The sequence below is a fragment of the Sapajus apella genome, unplaced genomic scaffold, assembly GCF_009761245.1.
Source record: "Sapajus apella isolate SASKATOON/1434 unplaced genomic scaffold, GSC_monkey_1.0 scaffold2, whole genome shotgun sequence".
In the NCBI taxonomy this organism is placed as follows: Eukaryota; Metazoa; Chordata; class Mammalia; order Primates; family Cebidae; genus Sapajus; species Sapajus apella.
The window spans coordinates 16,984,182-17,006,229 of NW_022436942.1; the positions used below are offsets into that span (position 1 = coordinate 16,984,182).

At 34.5% G+C, this 22,048-nt stretch overlaps 1 protein-coding gene across 8 annotated transcripts in view; it reads right to left on the bottom strand.

Moving 5' to 3' along the window:
• The window catches only part of SLC16A7 (solute carrier family 16 member 7), a 292,156-nt gene that overhangs the window by 180,058 nt on the left and 90,050 nt on the right, over positions 1-22,048 (bottom strand). For 7 of the 8 annotated variants that reach the window (XM_032288888.1, XM_032288882.1, XM_032288824.1 and 4 more), the window contains one exon: positions 6,910-7,041. The exons of the other annotated variant lie outside the window; for it this stretch is intronic. The gene's annotated coding sequence lies outside the window, so the exon portion shown is untranslated. The remainder of the gene's footprint in view (positions 1-6,909; positions 7,042-22,048) is intronic. 8 annotated transcript variants of the gene reach the window in all.

The window sequence follows — 22,048 nt, forward strand, 5'->3', positions numbered from 1 at the left end:
TATATGCCTTTTAATGGGCATATAAGTTCAAATATATATAAAATTCTATTTTCTAAAATTCTAGCTTATTATGAAATTGTACAGTTAAGCCTCATTTTCCTTTACATGGCTTCATCTTGCGGCATGAAAATTAAGCATAAGAGCTTCAAAGGCTTGGAATATTGGTTCTGTCATTTACTCTTTAACAGTTAGTAAAGTAATAAAACTGAGTCTGTGGTTTCGACTGTAAAAACAGGATAATACCTATATTTACTTTATAACGTAATTAAGAGCATTGACAGATGACTACATGTAAATGGCATGATTAATATGACTAGACAAATTATCTATTATCCTAATTTTTCTTAAAATTATATATAAAATAAAGATGAGTGAAGATGAGTTCTGAAAATTACATTTTTAAAGAGAAAAAACATATATGTGGCTTGCCAAATTCCATGTCTTATATTACATTTAACATAGGAGCTGTAACTTTAAAAAGCCAATTTTTTTTTAAGGAAAGCAATGCAGGCAGAGATTTAATAACCTTTGCAGGGTCATATAATTAGTTAGAGAGCAGAAGCGGATCTCCAACCCAGGGCTCTTCTGACTATTGCTGAAACATACTGGACCACATCTTCATCTTGAATTCATCTTCAGTGGTTGAGCTTTTTAGCCTCTGCCTTTAAATTTGATGATGCAGACTCTTCCTTCCTACCTCACAGCTTTTCTATCAATTGATTGATAATCTTTTTTTTAATGTATTCAATTTTTTATTTCTTTATATATATATGTGTGTATATATAGTATATATATATATATATATACACACACACATATATATGTTTCATTGCATTTTACTTTCTGGGGTACATGTAAAGAACATGCAGAATTGTTGCATAGGTACATATGTGGCAATGTGGTTTGCTGCCACAATCCCCATCACCTATATCTGGCATTTCTCCCCATGTTATCCCGCCCCAACTCCCCATCCCCTGCTGTCCCTCCCCTAGGTCCCCTCCACAGACTCCAGTGTGTGCTGCTCCTCTCCCTGTGTCCATGTGTCCTCATTGTTCAACACCCACCTATGAGTGAGAACATGCAGTGTTTGATTTTCTGTTCTTGTTTCAGTTTGCTGAGAATGATGGTTTCCAGATTCATCCATGTCCCTACAAAGGGCATGAACTCACCGTTTTTTATGGCTGCATAGTATTCCATGGTGTATATGTGCCACATTTTCCTTGTCCAGTCTATCATCGATGGGCACTTGGGTTGGTTCCAAGTCTTTGCTATTGTAAACAGTGCTGCAGTGAACATACGTGTGCATGTATCCTTATAAAAGAATGATTTATAACCCTTTGGATATACATCCAGTAATGGACTTGCTGGGTCAAATGGATTTTTTTTTTTTAGATGGAGTTTTGCTCTTGTTACCCAGGTTGGAGTGCAATGGCATGATCTCAGCTCACCACAACCTCTGCCTCCTGGGTTCAAGCAATTCTCCTGCCTCAGCCTCCTAAGTAGCTGGGACTACAGGTGTGCACCACCATACCCAGCTAATTTTTTGTATTTTTAGTAGAGACGGGGTTTCATCATGTGGACCAGCATGGTCTCGATCTCTTCACCTCGGGATCCACCCCCGTCGGCCTCCCAAAGTGCTGGGATTATAGGTGTGAGCCACCATGTCCGGCTGGAATTTCTATTTCTAGGTCCTTGAGGAGCTGCCACACTGTCTTTCTCAATGGTTGAGCTAATTTACACTCTCACAAACAGTGTAAAAGTGTTCTTATTTCTCCACATCCTCTCCAGCATCTGTTGTCTCCAGACTTTTTAACGATCGCCATTCTAACTGGTGTGAGATGGTATCTCAATGTAGTTCTGATTTGCATTTCTCTGATGAACAGTGATGATGAGCATTTTTTCATGTTTGTTGGCCTCATATATGTCTTCTTTTGCAAAGTGTCTGTTCATATCCTTCGCCCACTTTTCAATGGGTTTGTTTGTTTTTTTCTTGTAAATCTATTTTAGTTCTTTGTAGATTTTGGAGATAAGTACTTTGTCAGATGGGTAGATTGCAAAAATTTTTTCCCATTCTGTTGGCTGCTGGTTCACTCTAACGATTGTTTCTTTTGCTGTGCAGAAGCTGTGGAGTTTAATTAGATCCCATTTGTCTATTTTGGCTTTTGTTGCCAATGCTTTTGGCGTTTTAGTCATGAAGTCTTTGCCTATGCCTATTTACTGAATGGATTCGCCTAGGTTTTCTTCTAAGGTTTTTATGGTGTTAGGTCTTATGTTTAAGTCTTTAATCCATCTGGAGTTAATTTTAGTGTAAGGTGTCAGGAAGGGGTTCAGTTTCTGCTTTCTGCACATGGCTAGCCAGTTTTTCCAACATCATTTATTAAATAGGGAATCCTTTCCCCATTGCAAAAAGCCAAATCTTAAAGTGAAATTTGCATGACAATCTCATCTTTCGAGTGACAAAAAAAAAAACTGCATGAAGGGTACCTACCTCGCAAGAGTAGTATAAGGATTAAATGAAATAGTGTATGCTTGCCTCAGCTTAGTGGTCTGTACATTGTTAAGTGTGCAATAAATCATAGTTGATGCTGAATGTGAAATACTCCCGAGTTTCTCTAAAAATATTAAATAATTTTAGGATCTTCAGAAAATAGCAATGGCCATTATTAATCTAATCGCCTATGTGTCCTCTCTGATCACATCACTCTTTCTCTACCAAAAGGCAACAACTATCCCAAATTGTATTATGGCTTTTAACATAATGTTATTTATATTTTTACCATACACACACGTATGTATATGTATATGTAAACTTATATGTAGTACATAAACTAAATATATCATATTTTATATAAAATTTGCATTACCTAAAATGTAAAATGTATAGATCAGAGTCAAATTTTAATTCTTAATATTTTAAATAACTATTTAATAAAATTATTACTATTTCAAATATATATTAAATTTTATATATTATATGCATATATTAATATGCATATGACATGTAATCTTGGAAATATTTTTAATTTATTATAATTTTACATTTACACATGATGTACATAGACTTATAAATCTGATGTTGTACAGTCCAGTCGATTCTCATTATTCATTGAAGTCGTGTTCTATCAAGTCACCATGAACACTAAATCAGCAAATGCTGAACTGCTGCACATAGTAGAAAACAAGGTTATATTTCTGTGAGACTCTGATCACATTTTCATCAACCAATCAATATAAAACTTGTCTTATGTGTGTTTCTGTTTAAAGACACCTTATTTAATACATATTCCTGATTCACTGACGATGAACTTACAGCAAATAGTGCTGTAACTCATGTCTGGATGAAGCTTATCTAACACAATTGTTTTTTCTATCAGACACTTCACAGTTTTCTTGTACTAAGGAATGCTAGACAGCGCTTCAGCATTATTCTTAGGGAATATTTTAAACAGCAAGATCATCAACAAAAAGCACAAAATGTGAAAAACATGGTGTTAGACTGCAGAAAGAATACTGGTTTATATTATGAGAACTAAAGAAGTCAGAGTCTTGCCTTGTTTGACCTCAGCTGGGAATATAAGTGTTGCATGACAAATTTTTTTGCTATTTTGTGCATATCAGAAAATGATTGTGAAAGTGCTGTGAATCACAAATTTCTGTGGATATGCAAATTCTCAAATATGGAATCACTCATAAGGATTGAACATACTTCATTTCTGAATATACATGTGTATGTATCTATATTTAGATGTAACCCATACGTAAGTATGTATAGAGATTTGGACTGTCTGCAGTTAGATGTCATTAGCTCCTGTGAACATTCCTGTACTTTCCTCTCTTGGGGCATTTGTGCAAATCATTCTCTAGAGACACTGGATAGGAACTACAGAAGATTTATTGTAGAAACTTACACTGATACCAGCAGTGCATAAGAGTTCTTGCCACATATCCTGACCGATGCATAATTTTAAATTTTTTTCTAATGCAGTAGACATGAAAATTTTCATTGTGGTTTTAATTTACATTCTGTGAGTATTAATAATTTTGAGTATCTTTTCATGTAGTTAGAGCCATTCTGTAAATACCAATTCTTGTATTTTACTAATTATGTTTACACCAAAGGAAAAAAGCTTCCAACTTGTCCTTCTAAAATCTGGAAGTTAATGCATTATATTTCTACTTCAGTAATTACTCTACAAATGTAAAATAAATTTTCACTTAAAGATTAAAAACAGCAACTAAAAGATTAAAAACAGCAACTATCATTTGCCAATTGTATAGTAATTGGCAATTTAAAATGTAAAAAAATACATAAAGAAAAATATGTAAATCACCCACAATCCTAACACTAGAGTATACTGTTGCAGACATATTGGTGAATACTCTGCTATAGTTTCAGTTATATACATGTTTCAGTTATACACATTTTGTCCAATTGAAAATGACAATTTTAAGTTATATCAAAATTACATGTATAAATATGTACTAAAAGAAAAAAATTTAATGAGTTCCAACTCATTAAATATTGCTAAATATTTTCACAATTGAATTATGGTTCTTCTGAATCACTTTTTGAATCACAGTGTGCAGTAGCTGTGTTTTCCTACACAGTATCCTCTTCTGGCCTATAAGGAGCATCCACAGTTTGGCATTTCTACAAAGTACTCCATTACCATTTCTAGGAATTTCTTTCAAGCTGCTTACACCACTTTAAATTTTGACACTGATGTTCTTCATCTTACCAGAAAATATCAACAGAAGATATTCAGTGAACAACAAAACTTATATTCCTTCCTCTAATGGTCCACAAATGGTTTATTGACGGAAATATCAAAATATTGAAACTGTTCAATAATGATCAGAAACAATCATTAAAATGTGCATAGGCATAAGCCGTGACTCTGCCATTCCTGCCACCTTAGCAACAATGATCATAAGATGCCATCCAGTGTAAAATGTCCTGATTTCAAAGACATTAAAATGTGAAATCATGTGCTTCTTAGAATTGATAAAACAACAAAGCCAGTAAATATTTACCTGTATATACGTATATTCAATGTGTGTATATTTTTATGTATATACATTTAATAAAAATAAATGTACTATATATAAGTACACTTCTAAGATTTGAATTTCTCATTTATTTGGATTTCTTTAAAAAGTCATAAATAGTTGCGTGATCAGTTTAAACACTATTTCACTGGTTAATACTCTCTAAATTATTTCAAAAAAAATTCAGGAACGTATAGATTCTTATCTTGTCTCAATATTATGACCTACTGTAATAAGTCCTTTTCTTATAGTTCTGATTTCTATTTGAAACATAGGAAAACAGTATTTTGCTCCAAATTCCTCATTCTCCCAATGAATAATTTGGAAACATCTACAATATTGTTGCCTTCAAATAATATTTCTAATAATTTATCCAATATCTTTCTTTCCCATCAGATTCTAAGATAACAAGTCAATTATTGTATCCCAAGTTCTCAGTATAGCTATTGACATATAATAGGGTAAATAAAAGATAAACTGATTAATAAATAGCTATGAATATTTGAGCTTGGAAAGAAAAAAAAAACATTTCACCCATTAGGCCAACTGCTGTCATTTTATCTCTGTAAGTATGAAGTTTCACATTTTGTTTTGTAATGAAGTTAAAGAGGAACAAATCAAAATAAAATGTTAGGGCCAGAGATATTTGTTTGAGGCAGACTTTTTTTTTAACCAGTCCTTTCTAGACCAGGGCAGTAATACAATGGCAAACGCTGGTAGCAATTATGATATATGTGCCTGAAAAGAGATTAGCATTACATGACATCTGAAATGAAATGTAAAGGAAAGCAGTATTTGCTAAATGCATCTTGACTATGGTATATACAAGTAAATGATGAGGCCATGATTCAAATTCAAAACAGGACAAAAAAACAAAAAAGAAAACAGAAGCATCAGAAAAACGGAAAGACATGAAAATGTATAGTAATGGCGTACACTCCCAGCCCTTTCCTTTGACTCCTCCAATTTTTCTATCTCAGACACACACACGTGGACCTACATACCTGTGCACATGCACCCACACAACTACATATTCACCATCTCTAAGTGTCAATCATCGCCATAGACATATTTTAATGCACAAATGTAAATGTTCTTTCTTTAAAATTTTTAAATGACAATAGTTGACCTGCACATTAGCCTTCCAAAGATAATCAACCGTTTCACATTTCTCTAGATTCTGACCTGAAGGAAGATCACCAAGGAATTCTGATTTATATTCCCTATTAAATTCATGTTTTTCTAATGTACTGCATGTTCGTTCTCTGAACTGTCAACTTTAAATTGTTCCTGCTTTGTTATAGAAGTCAAGTTATTTTCTCAGGTGCTACACAAATCATTCCTTTCAAAAGTTTCCTTGTCTTTAAATAAAAAACATATGATTAAGCATTTTTCTCCACAATCTTTTCTGTTTTTGTATTACTTTTTTTCTGCAGTTAGGCATTTTATTTCTCATGATACTTTACTCTCTGCTTTCCGCATATGTCTTTGATTTTAATAATAATTGCATACTTCAGGTGTAAGGCACCACTCATACACTTCTGTATTTTCTTATCTACTACTTATTTTGTTTTTCTTCATATAAAATGATATCTTATGACCTCTTAACTGATCCATTAGAAAACAGACCCAGATCCAATCAATTCCAAAATTTCCAATTCCAACATTGTCACCTCTTCCTTGTTAGTGACTCTTGAATTGACCAGTAGTCAAGATCCAAGTCACACACACTCACTGGCTTCATGACTTTTTTCCTGTGTACAATTCTGTAATATTTTAATGCAATTTGTATCTGTTGTGCATTGTTTCTTTTATTTGTAATTATAGCCAAGAAAAACAGAGTTAAAAGCATAGATTTACCTGTTGATAGATGTCCACTTGAACAGATTTCTTTGGATTATATGTGAAATCTTTAAGCCTGGTCACTATACCTTGAAGCGTGATATTTGAAGGCAATACAAAGGAATGGAGGTAGAGTAGATTTTGGATTATCTAAAGAAATAGAAAAACAAATTGTTACATGCATATTTGAATTCAACATGCCTAATCAGAGCCACTGCCTTTAAATCACCCCAATAATTTTGAAAATCTTTTAATAATTAGCAAAACTGAATATATCTTTTTCAATCCAATAATAGAACTTCTAAGATATGGCTAAAATGACCAAACACATGAGAAAAAAATAAAATAGTATAAGATTTTAAATATCAGGTTTTTTTTTTTTTAAAGTAGATTATAAGCCTATATTTAAAAGGAAGAAAATTTATTGGCATTTACTGTCTTTCACTTAAATAATTACCTATATTCATTTAAATAACTTTCTCCAAAATTCAATTAAATAAATTAAATATCCATTGACAATGAAAATAAAAACAAAAATTAAAATATAATTATTAGAAATACTATCAGTATGATAATAAGACAGACTGGGATTTAAGAAAGAAACACAAATTATTTTAGACATCTTCTGATTTAGAATTCAAACTCCCTAATCAGATTGGGGTGATAGAAAAATATGCCAAATCTCTAATGCATCAAATATCCTTGTTTCAATTTAAATACGGTGCTAAATATATAGAATTTAGTACCTAAGAGTTTGTTTTATTTGGACCAAGGCTTTCTTTGCCTAGCTCAAAACTTAAAAAATGTCAATATTTTCAATTAAATAACCAATGTCTGCCTTATATCCAGGGCCACCTACTCTAAAGTGCCAAACAAAGGCAACCCAGTCACCAGGTCAAATGAGGTTTGTATGAGAGGACGAGGAAAGTGTGGTCTACATGCCAAGTCCACGAGAAATGGTAGGTAGGGACTAGAAAGAAGATGCGTAAGGAAGCTTAAAAGGCATAGATAAACTCTGAGAACTTCATAAGGATGGAACTGAAGGTATAACTTGTGCTAGGAATGAAGAGTTCACACTAAATGGTTCTCCTGGGCCTGGGATAAGAGCAGTGAGAAGAGGCTCACACATCAGCTCTGGTCCTACCAAGAGCCTTCTGAGCCGTCTGTGGCTTTTTAAAACTGGGTAATTCAAGAATAGCAGCTCCATCCCACCCCAAGTAACCAGCTCATCCAAAGGTAGAAAACTTTTATATATTGAGAAAATGTATTTTCCATCTATTTCCTCTGGCACGGAGAACTTCCCAGGCTTCAAGGCAAAGCCTCAGAAGACAGACTGAGGCATACCTAAAAATTAGCTTCTGATATTCCAGGCTATGTGCTTAATTATACTCATAATTTATACAGGCTCCATGTGGCAGCCCTCCAAGAAAATAAAAATAGTTAATATAATTTACACAGGCCAGCACAGGGACCAGACAAAAGAGATCTTGACAAGTCAAAATTCTATAGACTCACCAACATTTCTGTAAAATTTCACGGCACCTTAAATAATTGGCCCATTTTCTCCCAGAAAGACTAACTCACATCCAGAGTTTCTTTAAACAAATGGATAAATAATCCAGGAAAACTCTGCTTGATAGTTATACCTATAGTAGTCTATGTTACATCCTTTTCTTTACATATATTAAACTATCATCATATATTTCATATGTGTTTATGCAGATACACTCATACAACATATTTACTAATCACACTCATACAACATATTTACTAATCTTTAGTTTTAAAAATAAAAGTTAGTGTTTTTTAGTGTAAACATTATTTAAAGATGAGAAAACACAGAAGCAGAGAATAGTATAGTTGTTTCCAGGGACTAGAAGAGGAAAATGAGGAGGAATTAGTAAAAAAAACAAAGATAAAATTATGCAAGATGAATAGATCTTAGAGACACACTGTACAGCATACTACCTGTAGTTAACAATATTGTACACTTAAACCATGTGGTATAAGGGTAGATCTTATGTTGTGTTCTTTTCAAAAAATAATAATAATAAATAAAGAAGGCAGGAACAAACTTTTGGGAATGGATATATTTAAGGCATAGATCCTAGTAATGGTTTCACAGGTATATGCTTATCTCCAAACTAACCAGGTTGTATACATTATGTACAGCTTTTTAATGTAAATCATAACCCATTAAAGTGGTTTAAAAGGTTTTTTTTAAAGGTAGTGTTTTAGAGTTTATGTGTCTGACTACAAAGCCTGTAGAAAACCAGTAATCCTTAAGCCAATGACGTTTTCCTTCAATTTGGAAAAACTACTATTTAGAGGACTGCTTCCTGAAGTCCAAGTAGGCATAAAGCTTACTCCCTCTGTAAAAGTAGCTTTAATTATTATAGCCAGAAGTTGGGCTTTGCTATATGCTAATTTTATTCCTTAGTAATTACATATATGCCATATGTTTTATGATGGGCTTTACTTATATAACGCGGTGCATTTTTTAAAAAAACAATGTTTTAGGGCTTTTCTTTTTTTCTAAAAATTCAAATAATTTCTTTTCATAATTCCCTGAACTCCAAGGAGCTGGTATTTTGAATCATGTTTTATAGATGAGGGCATAAAGGATCAGAATTGCAAAGTGAATTTTCTAAGCATAATGTTTTGTAGGTGACCAAATTGCTACCAAAACTACTATTTTTCTATTAGAGACTTTGTTGCTGATTCCACTTTAACGTAACAACGTGAAAGCTAACTCTTTCCATGTAAAAGTATACTCCTTCAGTTTTATTTAGTTCTTGCACATGTCCATTCTGATGGTCTTGTCCATCAGAATTCATATTCTTATCTTTGGAATTCAAAAACTACAACTATCCTTCAAAGTCTTTTGAAATTCATCATCTTTCCAGCTTATTTACATCTGTGCTTTCATAATATTTTTGAGTGTACAGGCTCCAACATAATATTACTGTTAACAAGAGCGATTTGCAAGTGTTATTCAACAATTTATGTGGTGGGATGGACTGAAGCCCAATAACTTTCCCTTTTCATCTAGAATCAATGTGAGTTGATTAGACGATGGAGAAAAATATGTAAGACATAGGAGTAATGAAATTATTAGAAATTATTAGTGATGATCCATGGCTAGAGTATAGTGTTATACTCAAGGCTCTTTCAGTCCCATAGAATATTAGAATGTTCCTTTATTTTGTGAATAATCTTTCTTCAACTTCCCAAACCTAAACCAACATGCCTCAATTCTATGAAGTCTTACCAATATGCCATGCCATCCAGAAGTTTATATTTAAAAATACAGTTCAGAAATAATGTACACAGCAAACTAATTCCCAAATTAATCAATAGTTCTTAGAAGACTATCGATTTCACTATAAATTCCTTGAGACGCCCTATAGTTAAAGCATGAGTTTTTTTCTACATCCTACTTATAAAGTGGCCTATGTTTTCGCCTAAATGAATTAATATGTTCTCAAAGAACAATTGTCTGCTTTAATCACTATTTCCTTTTTTTCTGCAAAAGGATACAGCAACATCAAATTAATGTACAGTGTTTAAGTTTAGGTGACAATTCACCCAATTTTACAACAGAAATTACATTGAACCAAATCTTTTCTTTTCCAACATGTAATTAAATTAAAATTGGGCTCTAATCCTGAGAGGCTATTTTATTCTTCAAAGTGGACCATCTCTTAAATCCTATTGCCTAATTTACCTTGACACCTAGACAAGAAAGATATCAATAGTGCATACCCCACAAAATGTCAGTAACACAAAACCGACTTTTAGACTAAACTATTGCAGTAGTTAAATGACTCTGAGAATACTAATTGGCAATAAGGATCAAACTAACTGAAGATGCTTTATAATGAGCAAGTTAGAAAAAAATAACATAAACCAGTATGTAATTATCTAAGAATAATTGGAAGTGGACCTCCCATACCAAACAATTCCCCTGATTTCTAATACAGGTTGAGCATCCTCAAGTCAAAAAATCAAAAAATTATGCTTCAAAATCCAAAACTTTTTTAGTTCCTATTTGGCATCACAAGTGAAAAATTCCACACCTGACCTGGTCTCAAGCATTTTGGATGAGATGTACTCAGACTGCAGAACTGTGTGAAAAAAGCAGTTATAGTAAGTTGAATGCCAGCTACATCCATGGCTGGAGCCCCAGAACCTGTAATATTATCTTACATGACAAAAGATGTGTATAGATTAAGGATGTTGAGACAGAATCTTATCCTGGATTATCCAGGCAAGCCCCAAATGTAATCACATCTATCCTTATAACAAAAAGAGACAGGAGGAGTTCAGAGATAGACACACAGAAGGCAAGGCACAGAGGAGATGGGATGTGAAGATGAAGGCCGAGCAGAAAGTTATGTGAACACAAGTCAAGGAATGCCAACTGTACCTGGAAGCTAGAAGAGGCATGGAACAGAGTCTCCCATAGAGCCTTTTTAAGAAATGTAGGTCTTTACCTTGATGTCTAGAAATGTGAGAATACATTTCTATTGTGTTAAGACACCAAGTTTGTAGCAGTTTGTTATGACTGCCCCAGGAAAGTAGTATAGTAGTATCAGTGACTCGTTTATAAAAGGCATTAACCATCAAAAAGTGGGCGAAGGATATGAACAGACACGTCTCAAAAGAAAACATTTATGCAACCAACAAACACATGAAAAAAAGCTTATCATACTCATCATTAGAGAAATGCAAATCAAAACCACATTGAGATACTATCTCATGACATTTGGAATGGTGATCATTAAAAAATCAGGAGACAGCAGATGCTGGAGAGGATATGGAGAAATAGAAACACTTTTACATTGTTGGTGGGAGTGTAAATTAATACAACCATGGTGGAAGATGGTGTGGGAATTCCTCAAGGAACTAGAAATACCATTCGACCCAGAAATCTCATTACTGGGTATATACCCAAAGAATTATAAAACATTCAGTTATAAAGACATATGCACACGTATGTTTATTTTGGCACTGTTTACAATAGCAAAGACTTGGAACCAACCCAAATGCCCATCAGTGATAGACTGGATAAAGAAAATGTGACACATATACACCATGGAATACTATGCAGCCAACAAAAAGTATGAGTTCATGTCCTATGCAGGGACATGGATGAAGCTGGAAACCATCATACTTAGCAAACTGACACAAGAACATAAAACCAAACACCACATGTTCTCACTCATAAGTAGGCATTGAACAATGAGAACACATGAACACAGGGAGGGGAACATCACACACCAGGGCCTGCTGAGGGGGTGAGGGGGTTAGGAGAAGGATAGCAGGGATTGAGGGTATTGGGGAGGGATAACATTAGGAAAAATACCCAATGTAGATGATGGGGGGATGGATACAGCAAACCACCATGGCAGGTGTAGACCTATGCAACAAACCTGCACGATCTGCACATGTACTGCAGAACTTAAAGTATAAGAAAACACACACACACATACATAAAAAAAACAAAAAGAAAACACAATGTCATAGAATTTAAAACATTATATACATTTTAAGAGGTTACATTAATGATGTTAATATATTTCTTTTCCAGATCTTAAATGTATATAAATTAGGCTTTACACATTTGAATAAATTTAATGGTACATTGTTTTTTCTCGTAAAAAAAAAAAAAAAAAGCCATTAACCAAGCAACTGCACTAGAAGGCTGTTCTTCTTGTACGAACAACTGCACAGGTATGCAAAGACACATGATGTCCAGGGGAACGTCATTTATCACTGTGGCAAAATGAAAGTCATTAGAAAATGTATGAATTGTACATTCATAAAAAATTATTAGTATCATATAACTATAAAAGGAATAGGCAGATTTACATGCACTGATATGGCTGAAATGTTGTTAAAAGTGTAATAAATTTTTTAAAAAGTAAAATGTAGAATAGAATGTAATTATTTTAAATTGTACACACAGAAAGACTACTTATGTTGAGGGCAGAAAAATAGCTCAGAGCAATTTGAACTATATGAGGTCTGCAAAATTTATCAGGCACAAAGAGACATGAGTATGAGACTTCAGTCAGCCCCCTCCTCCCCACCCATGTCTGGAGGCAATTGTTCAAAGTAATTTTGTTCTTGACTAGCTGCTTCATCCATTATCTTCATGTTCTGGAGTTTGTCATATAAAACAAACAAACAAAAACAATATATAGCCAATCAATAGCTGATGTTATTTTAGTGTAAACTTTTTGTAAACAACTCAAGAACCCCCTCTTCTTTTCCTTTAAAAATCCACTTGTAGACTGCCACTAATCAGAATGTATATTTAGGGCAAATAAATCAATGCTCCAGAGTTGCAATCTGCAAGCTTGATCCAAATAAACTTTCTATGTATATTAATTTTACCTCAGCTTCTTCTTTTAAGGTGGACAATGTACATATATTTATCTATACAAATTATCTAGAACAATATATAAAAAAGCTATTAATAACAGGTACCTTTGGAAAGTGACAATGTATGATTCAAATATTTTTGAAATGTTTAAATATTATATAATGAGTAAATCTTACGTTTCTATTAAAAACTTGTAAATACAAAAATGTTAAAATATGAAACTTTAGTATGCAAATATAATATAAATATATTTCCTTAGATGTTTACTTGGTTGTGAGTTGTACTTCTGTTCATATTAAATATAAAATGTTCTTATCTTTTTTTGTAATGTTTCTCTCCTTGTAGCTAAATTTTCATTATACTTAAGGAAAGAGAAATAGATCCTTGCTTATAGATATTATCTAGTGGTTACAGAAGACCAGAATATGCTACTCCAGAATATGCCTCTTTACCAAAAGGATAATTTTGAGTTGATTATTTTAAGAACCAGCAGACACAGAAGCAGCTCTGAAAGTCAAGTCACTTTTTGTAAGGGAAATTTATATCTATAAAGAAAATTTCTATTTTAATGGTGTCTGTCTCTTGGTACCGGGAAGAGGAGGACAACTAAATCACTAGAGACTTATCAAAAAAGGAGGCATGGACTTAATCTGTGTAATAAAGGTTATCATTGTTTATCTGCTTTTCCTAGGCATCTCCTCATAACTGGCCCTCCCATGCCCTTCTTTCTTTTTATCAGTGGACGATGGTATTTAAGCCTAAATTCGAATCCACCTCCTTGAGGTTTCTCTGGGTATCTCCCATGTATAATGAGGTATACGTTTTAATACAACTTATTTTTGTTTTTCTCTTGTTAATCTGTCTTTAGTTACTGGGGTTGCAGCTAAGAAAGCATAGAAATAAAAATTTTTTTCCTTCCCTTACATGGGAAGCCTAAACAGTGCTGAACATTGTGGTCACTCCTGAAAAGAGGAATCAGCCCATACTTTTTTTTTTTTCTTAATTATACTTTTAGTTCTGGGGTACATGTGCACAACATGCAGGTTTGTTACATAAGTATACACATGCTGTGGTGGTTTGCGGCACCCATCCATCTGTTACCTACATTAGGTATTTCTCCTAATGCTATCCCTCCCATAGTCCCCCATCCCCGACAGGCCCCATTGTGTGATGTTCCCCTCCCTATGTCCATGGGTTCTCATTGTTCAACTCCCACTTATAGTGAGAACATGTGGTGTTTGGTTTTCTGTTCTTGTGTTAGTTTGCTGAGAATGATGGTTTCCAGCTTCATCCATGGCCCTGCAAAGGACATGAACTTATCCTTTTTTATGGCTGCATAGTATTCCATGGTGTATATGTGCCACATTTTCTTTATGCAGTCTATCATTGATGGGCATTTGGGTTGGTTCCAGGTCTTTGCTATTGTGAACAGTGCTGCAATAAATACACTTGTGCATGTGTCTTTATAATAGAATGATTTATAATCCTTTGAGTATATACCCAGTAATGAGATTGCTGGGTCAAATGGTATTTCTAGCTCTAGATTCTTGAGAAATCACCACACTGTCTTCTACAATGGTTGATCTACGTCATTTTGGGAAAAACTTATCTGAGTGTTTTACATGTTGGCATGTTTGCAGTCTTTTCTTCTCTCCCAGAGTGCTTATGGAAACCATATCTATGGCTCTACAATGAAAGAGGATGTTAATAATCAGTGTGTTTAAGTCCAGTTTTGTTTTTGTTTTTCTCCTTCTAAAGTTTTCAAAGCCACAGAATCCTTTCTAGGAACAGAATCTTACTCAGAGTCCTACTATGCAAGCCAGCTACTCTGGTTTATGGGGTTGGGAGTGTCATAAACAGCCTAGATGTCCACCTATCAGCATCTCCTGATTCCTGAAATGGTCCCTGGGTTCTTCCTAAAAAGTTTAGAATTCCTTAGAGCATAGCTTGGAAGCCACTTGTAATACTTTTCTCACCTCTCAACTTAGGAAAAAAAACAATTATATTTAAGAGATTTTGGATCCTCCATTTTGCATTAGTCTCCAAAGATTCTCCGGTGTTTTGATTCTTTTCTCAATTTGAAAGCAATAGATCATTAACTGACACTACAGAAGAAGAGAAGAAAAAATCCTGGATGCTTCTAGGAGGATTGCATGGCCAGATAATACCTTTCTGACTTTTGTATTAAAATGCCCATTTAAAAAAATCAAATAAATCCACAGGATCTCCTGATATCAATTATGAGATTCAGAAGGATGCTAGAATCCCTAAGGTTTCTAAAAGTACAGTATCATTGGGGCAAGATTAAGAAAAGTACTGCAGCAAGGTGAACCAACCTGGCCACAGGCATCGAGAAACACAATCTTCCATTTCACAAAGGTATGTTTCCCTGATCTATGGACTCCTTTGCCAGCCTGATAACAGAAGTTTATTTGTGAAACGTTGCTCTTTTTAAAATCCTGAAAATATTTAGTTCCATCTATGACACATCTCTTTGTCACTCAACATTTTGTCAGCTATAGCCTTGTGATTCTATGACCCTTCCCCTAGCTCCCTTGAGTAATCATACTTATAATATGGGAAAACTAATCTAAATGCCAACTCTGAGAAGTGGTTGTATATATTGCTGTCATTCACTTGATAAACTATTCTACATACATTAAATAATGATTATGGAAACTATATAATAAAAAGGGAAGTATTTATTATATAATGTTCAGTTTAAAAAGTGATATAAACATGTATGATAGCAAAATTCCAAATATGTGATAAAAGATACACGTAAAAAAACCATAAACATAGGCTATAGAATTAGGATAAGGATTGCAGAAAAAATTATAAATCCTTAATTATGCTAATTTGGTATAATACCACTATAATGTCATAATTTATAAAGTACTTTAAGTTAATATTACACATTTACTTATTTGCCCTAATGTGATTTTTATGTCTGCTTTAAAAATAGGTTGCTTGTATAACTAGTCTACAACTGATTCAAATATAGCTTTTGTAAGGCAATACAATGAAACTAGAAGCTGTATTTTATTTAGAAATCGTACTACATTTTTTAGTTTCTCTTTTTTTTGTTTTATATTGATTTATTTTTAGTAATAGCTAAATGAAATTATGAGACTCTTGCATAATTGTAAATTTGTAAAGAGGATACTCACAGACACCACACAAAAATTTATTTATAAATAATATTTCCTGATTACCAATTGCCTATATACATAACATTTGCTGCTACATGCTATGGTACAGGTAAGTAACAATGAGCAAGATACTTAACAATTTTATATGCATTTTCTCATAATAATACTATGTTGTAGCTATTACCTTCATTTGGCAGGCAATGAAAATAAAATTCAAAGATGTCAAATATCTCGTTTAAAGTCTTAAGGTCTACCACAGTATTTGCCTCACTCTAGAGCTATCTTCTTAGTGAATTAAAAGCCATACACTTCCTACCATCTTATTACTTTTCATTCAAGAACTACTTAAAGTGGTCAAATTGCCACTCCTTCTCCACCCTCCTGTATTTTGCTTGTTCTAATATTTGCTTTCCTTATGGCCACTTGTCCGGGTTTTCCGCCTCCACCATTCCAAATATGCACTTTCCCAATGACTTTAGGAGATGCTCAACTGGTTGGTAATTGCCAAAACAGTAAGAGGAAATGAAAGCTGGAACCCACAGAACATTAACCATTCACTGGATTCAGAAAATAATACCAATAATCAGGATCAAAGAGCCATTTTGAAGGGAAAGACTCTAAATTTCATAGGAACTTAATAAAGTTATCAGGTCTTTCTTCTACCATACACTTATGAGTAAACTGAATTGGTAGATTTTATTTTCTTTTCATGCTTATTTGTCCCCTACTCATGCTTGTCATATTTCTCTGTAGGCAAAGTATAGCCCCCATCCATTCACTTTGGGTTTGGACCTGTGACTTCCTTTTGTCAATGGAATGTAAGTCAATGCAGTATAGGCCATGTCCAAGAGTATGTTTAAAATGTGTTTGCATGTTTTGCTCTTATACGAGTCCTTGCTTTCCAAAATAAGAACATGTCCCTTTAGCATGGATCTCTGAAAATAAGAAAATGTTTCCTGTTTAGCTGAGCCCCCGCAGAACTAACCAGAGCCATGCTTAGGGCCTAAGCAGCATGGGCAAGAGATAAATATCTGTTACTTTAAGCCCAAAGAGATTACAGCTGTTTGACAGAATAACAAAATCTGAGCTGGGGTGCATAAAACAAAACCCTGAAAAACATATTATTGGCTACAAGGATGGGGAACTAATAGTGAGGAATCTGTTAGAATAATTTAGAAAAATGGCAAGTTATGCTAAAGAATAGCAAAATATTTGGTAAAACTTTTCCCTGATATCTTCAAATGCAGAAAATGTACACAATGTATTTGGGGCTCTGGGAAAAGAGGTTTGGAGATGATGTTGGTAGCATGAGTTGGTGATAATTAGCTACATTTAAAAGGTTACTATGGGAAGCAATAAGGCCATAACAGTAGGGTCGCAGGGACAAAAAAAAAAAAAAAAAGCAAAATGGAAAGGTATTACAGGACTTGCAGGATTGAAAGATACATTTCCAGTTTCAGCTTTCCTCATATGACTAGCCAGCCAGTTTTCCTAACACCATTTATTAGACAGGGAATCCTTTATTGCCTGCTTGTCAGGTCTGTCAAAGATCAGGTGGTTATAGAACTGTGACGTTACTTTCAAGGCCTCTGTTCTATTCCATTGATCTATATCTCTGTTTTGGTACAAGTACCATGCTGTTTTGATTACTGTAGCTTTATCCTTACACCTTATACAGGAATTAACTCCAGCTGGATTAAAGATTTAAACATAAGACCTAACACCATAAAAACCCTAGAGGAAAACCTAGGCAATACCATTCAGGACATAGGCATAGACAAGGACTGCAAGACTAAAACACCAAAAGCAATGGCAAGGAAAGCCAAAATAGACAAATGGAATCTAACTTGTAGATCCCATTTAAACTTAAGAGCTTCTGCACAGCAAAAGAAACTATCATTAGAGTGAACCAGCAACCAACAGAATGGGAAAAAATTTTTGCAATCTACCCATCTGACAAAGGGCTAATATCCAGAATCTACAAGGAATTTAAACAAATTTACAAGAAAAAAACAAACAACCCTATCAAAAAGTGGGTGAAGGATATGAACAGACACTTCTCAAAAGAAGACATTTCTGCAGCCAACAAACATATGAAAAAATGGTCTTCATCACTGGTCATTAGAGAAATGAAAATCAAAACCACACTGAGACATCTCACACCAGTTAGTATGGTGATCATTAAATAATCAGGAGACAACAGATGCTGGAGAGGGTGAGGAGAAATGGCAACACTTTTACACAGTTTGTGGGAGAGCAAATTAGTCCAACCATTGTGGAAGATGGTGTAGTGATTCCTCAAGGATGTAGAAATAGAAATACCATTTGGCCGAGAAATCCCATTACTGGGTATACGCCCAAAGGCTTATAAATGGTTCTATTATAAAGACACATGCACATGTATGTTCATTGTGGCACTGTTTACAACAGCAAAGACTTGGAACCAACCCAAATGCCCATCAATGATAGACTGGATAAAGAAAGTGTGGCTTATATACACATTTTATGACACTGACATCAGTGAGGTTTGTTAACCACCAGCATTTCTTATAAAGGATCAAAAGAAAAAAACCCACTAAAGTAGGAGGCAAAGCTGAAAGAGATCATTTCCATTATACTTTATAAACATCAAATTCACTAAGAAGATCCTCTCCAAGGAAATGTCATATTAAAGCACAGAATTCACAACTTCAAGTCCTTATATTTAGAATTTGTTATTGTTACATAATAAACACTAAACGCTGATAATGAAGTTGGTGCTGAATGGAATAAAAATGAACCCACAGTTAAATATAACCTAGATTAAAGCTATAGAAGCTGCTAAAATCAGTTTATTCGATTCTGCTTGTCGCTTCTGGAAGACGACCAGAAAGAATCATCACCCTAAATACAGAGAAAAGAAAAGCTTCCCTTTTTCTTTTCCCCATACCTTCCTGCGCTAGTCAAGATTGTGAGTCTTCCCTAGAACACATAAACAAGCACACACAGTTCTCTGGGAATTGATGGCATACTTGTACCACACCAAATTAGAAGTAACAAATTTAGTAGGAACATTTTGTCTTTACACATTGTGTCCAGTTTTCTTCCCCCTTTGCCTTCCCCTAAAGACTTGTAGGCAGCCTCTTCCAGGTTTGGTGACATCAGGGAATAAAATATATCAATAATGCCAGGCATCAACTTGAGACTAATTTAATTTCTCACTTTTTAAATTATTATATTGTTCAGTTTTGTTTCCACCTTGAATTCTCCTATATCTGGGTATCTGCCCATCATCAATCAGAGATTTCCCTGCCTGACTGGGTTCCACTCTGTCTCAGTCTATACACGCATGCTTGCTCTGACTTTGTTCCAGCGTACATAAGTAGCTCTCTGTTCCTTGTCCTAACACTTCCTCAATACACCTTCCCTCTCCACCAGAGACACTATGCTTTTCTGACCTTTGGTTTACCAACCCCATTCACTCTAGGCTGAGAGACAGCCCACCAACAGCTGAGTGGGCAGCACCAGGCTGCTGTCCTTCCTACCCTGCTCACTAGAAGGACAACATTTCAAACCTGGGAACAGCAGGAAGGAGCTTTCTATCTTCTACCAGACAATCTTTCCCTTATTTTCTGTTCTAGAGAAAGAGGAGTCCTTCTCATGCTAATTCATTTGCTTAAGATTTTTAATGAAGTCTCGTGTTTCTAAAGGATTTGGTGTTAGTAATTTTCACACTTTATTTTTAATTTATCCGTCTTTTCTAGTTCTTTCCCTTAGCCTAAAAAATTTGTATTTTTCCCCAAGCCTAGAAGAAATAGGAAAAATGTCCTCTTTTAGAGTTGCCTTTATCTTGAGCTAGCACTAAATTTCTTTCTTCTTCACTTCAGAATTTCATGCAAGAGCCATGTTTCCTTGTAGAGTCTACCTTATCATCACATTTGCATTGGCATTGTGAATTTCTTGCACTAGGCCTTTCTCTTATAAAGTTTGACTGCATGAATTTTTTCCTAAAGAAGAGCTTTGGCTTTCTAATCTCCAAAGCCACTAAAGTTCATCTCATTAAAATTTTCTATGATATGTAATAATATTTAATTGTACCTTGTACTTGAGACTTTGCAGTCCTTGGCTTCTCTCTTACTATATCACTGTTCTTTCTTCAATGGCTACTTTTCCTCATTAGGTCAAACATATATGTAGGTTCCCATAAAGGTTAAATTGTTGGCTCTTTTATCTTTACCAACTTTCCATAATATAATCTATCTCTATAGATTCAGTTACCACTTTCATTCATGGTGTGTTCCAATTCTCTATCTCTTACAGTAATCCTTTTCCTAAATTTAAATTCTTCATTTATTACCACTTCGTAGATATTTTCAAATGGGCACTCCCACCGAAATGTTAAATTTTTGAGTTTATATATTGTAGGAACTGTTCCTAAGCTGAAAAACTCCAAGTCCTTTCTTTAATAAGTAATTCCTCTTTAACAGTTCTTGAATGTATCTTTCTTTTCATTTCTCTCTTGATCATCGTGGTTCATGTGGTTTTCACCTCATACATGGATGACTGTATAGTCTCCTAAAGGACTGTCTCACTTTCAGTTTCCCAGTCTTGCCTCCCATATCTTTCCATGCTTCTGGCCTCTCTCCAACACATCCTAGCAGGATTAATCTCCCAATAGTACTTCTCAGATTGGGCTACTCCTTCATCTTCAGTAGCACCTCACAGTCTTCAATCCTGGGCATACCAAAATTTGACTACCTTAAATCTTTCTTGGCTATTTTTCACAATTTCCTATATTTTATTCAAATTGCATTACAATCTATCAGAAGACACCTGTCTCACAGGATGCTGACAGGTGTTACATGGAAATAATTGGTAGATTTGAGAAATTTTTTGTTAAATGTTATATTTATTTCACAATTTCTCAGCATCTTAATTATGTTAATATGCAATCTGTGTGTGTGTGTGTGTGTGTGTGTGTGTGTTGTTGTCTTTGAGATGGAGTTTCATTCTTGTTGTCCAGGCTGGAGTGCAATGGTGCAATCTTGGCTCCCTGCAAACTCCGCCTCCTGCATTCAAGTGATTCTCCTGCCTCAGCCTCCTGAGTAGCTGGGATTACAGGCATGCACCACCATGCCCAGCTACTTTTGTATTTTTAGCAGAGATGGGATTTCTCCATGTTGGTCAGGCTGGTCTCAAACTCCCAATCTCAGGTGGTCTGCCCACTTTGGCCTCCCGAAGTGCTGGGATTACAGGTGTGAGTCACCGTACCCGGCCACAATTTGTTTTAGTTAGACAATACAGAACTCATAGACTTCCTTTCATATACAAAATTTTTATTCAAGAAAACCCATTTTCCCTCCATTTATCTGACCTACCTGAATTGTCGCATGATGAAATCACACCTATCCTTCCACACAAATAGGTGATGTCATTTAAAATAAAATGGATTTATAATCATTACTAAGAAAGGAAAATTCCCTTCTCTAAATTCTCAGTTAATACTTGATTATACCATACTATATTTCATATTTGAAATTATCCATGCCTCTTCCCAATTTTGAACTGTCAGCATCTTGAGACCACAAACAGTGAATAAGTCATATTTATATTCACTACAACGTCTACCACAGTG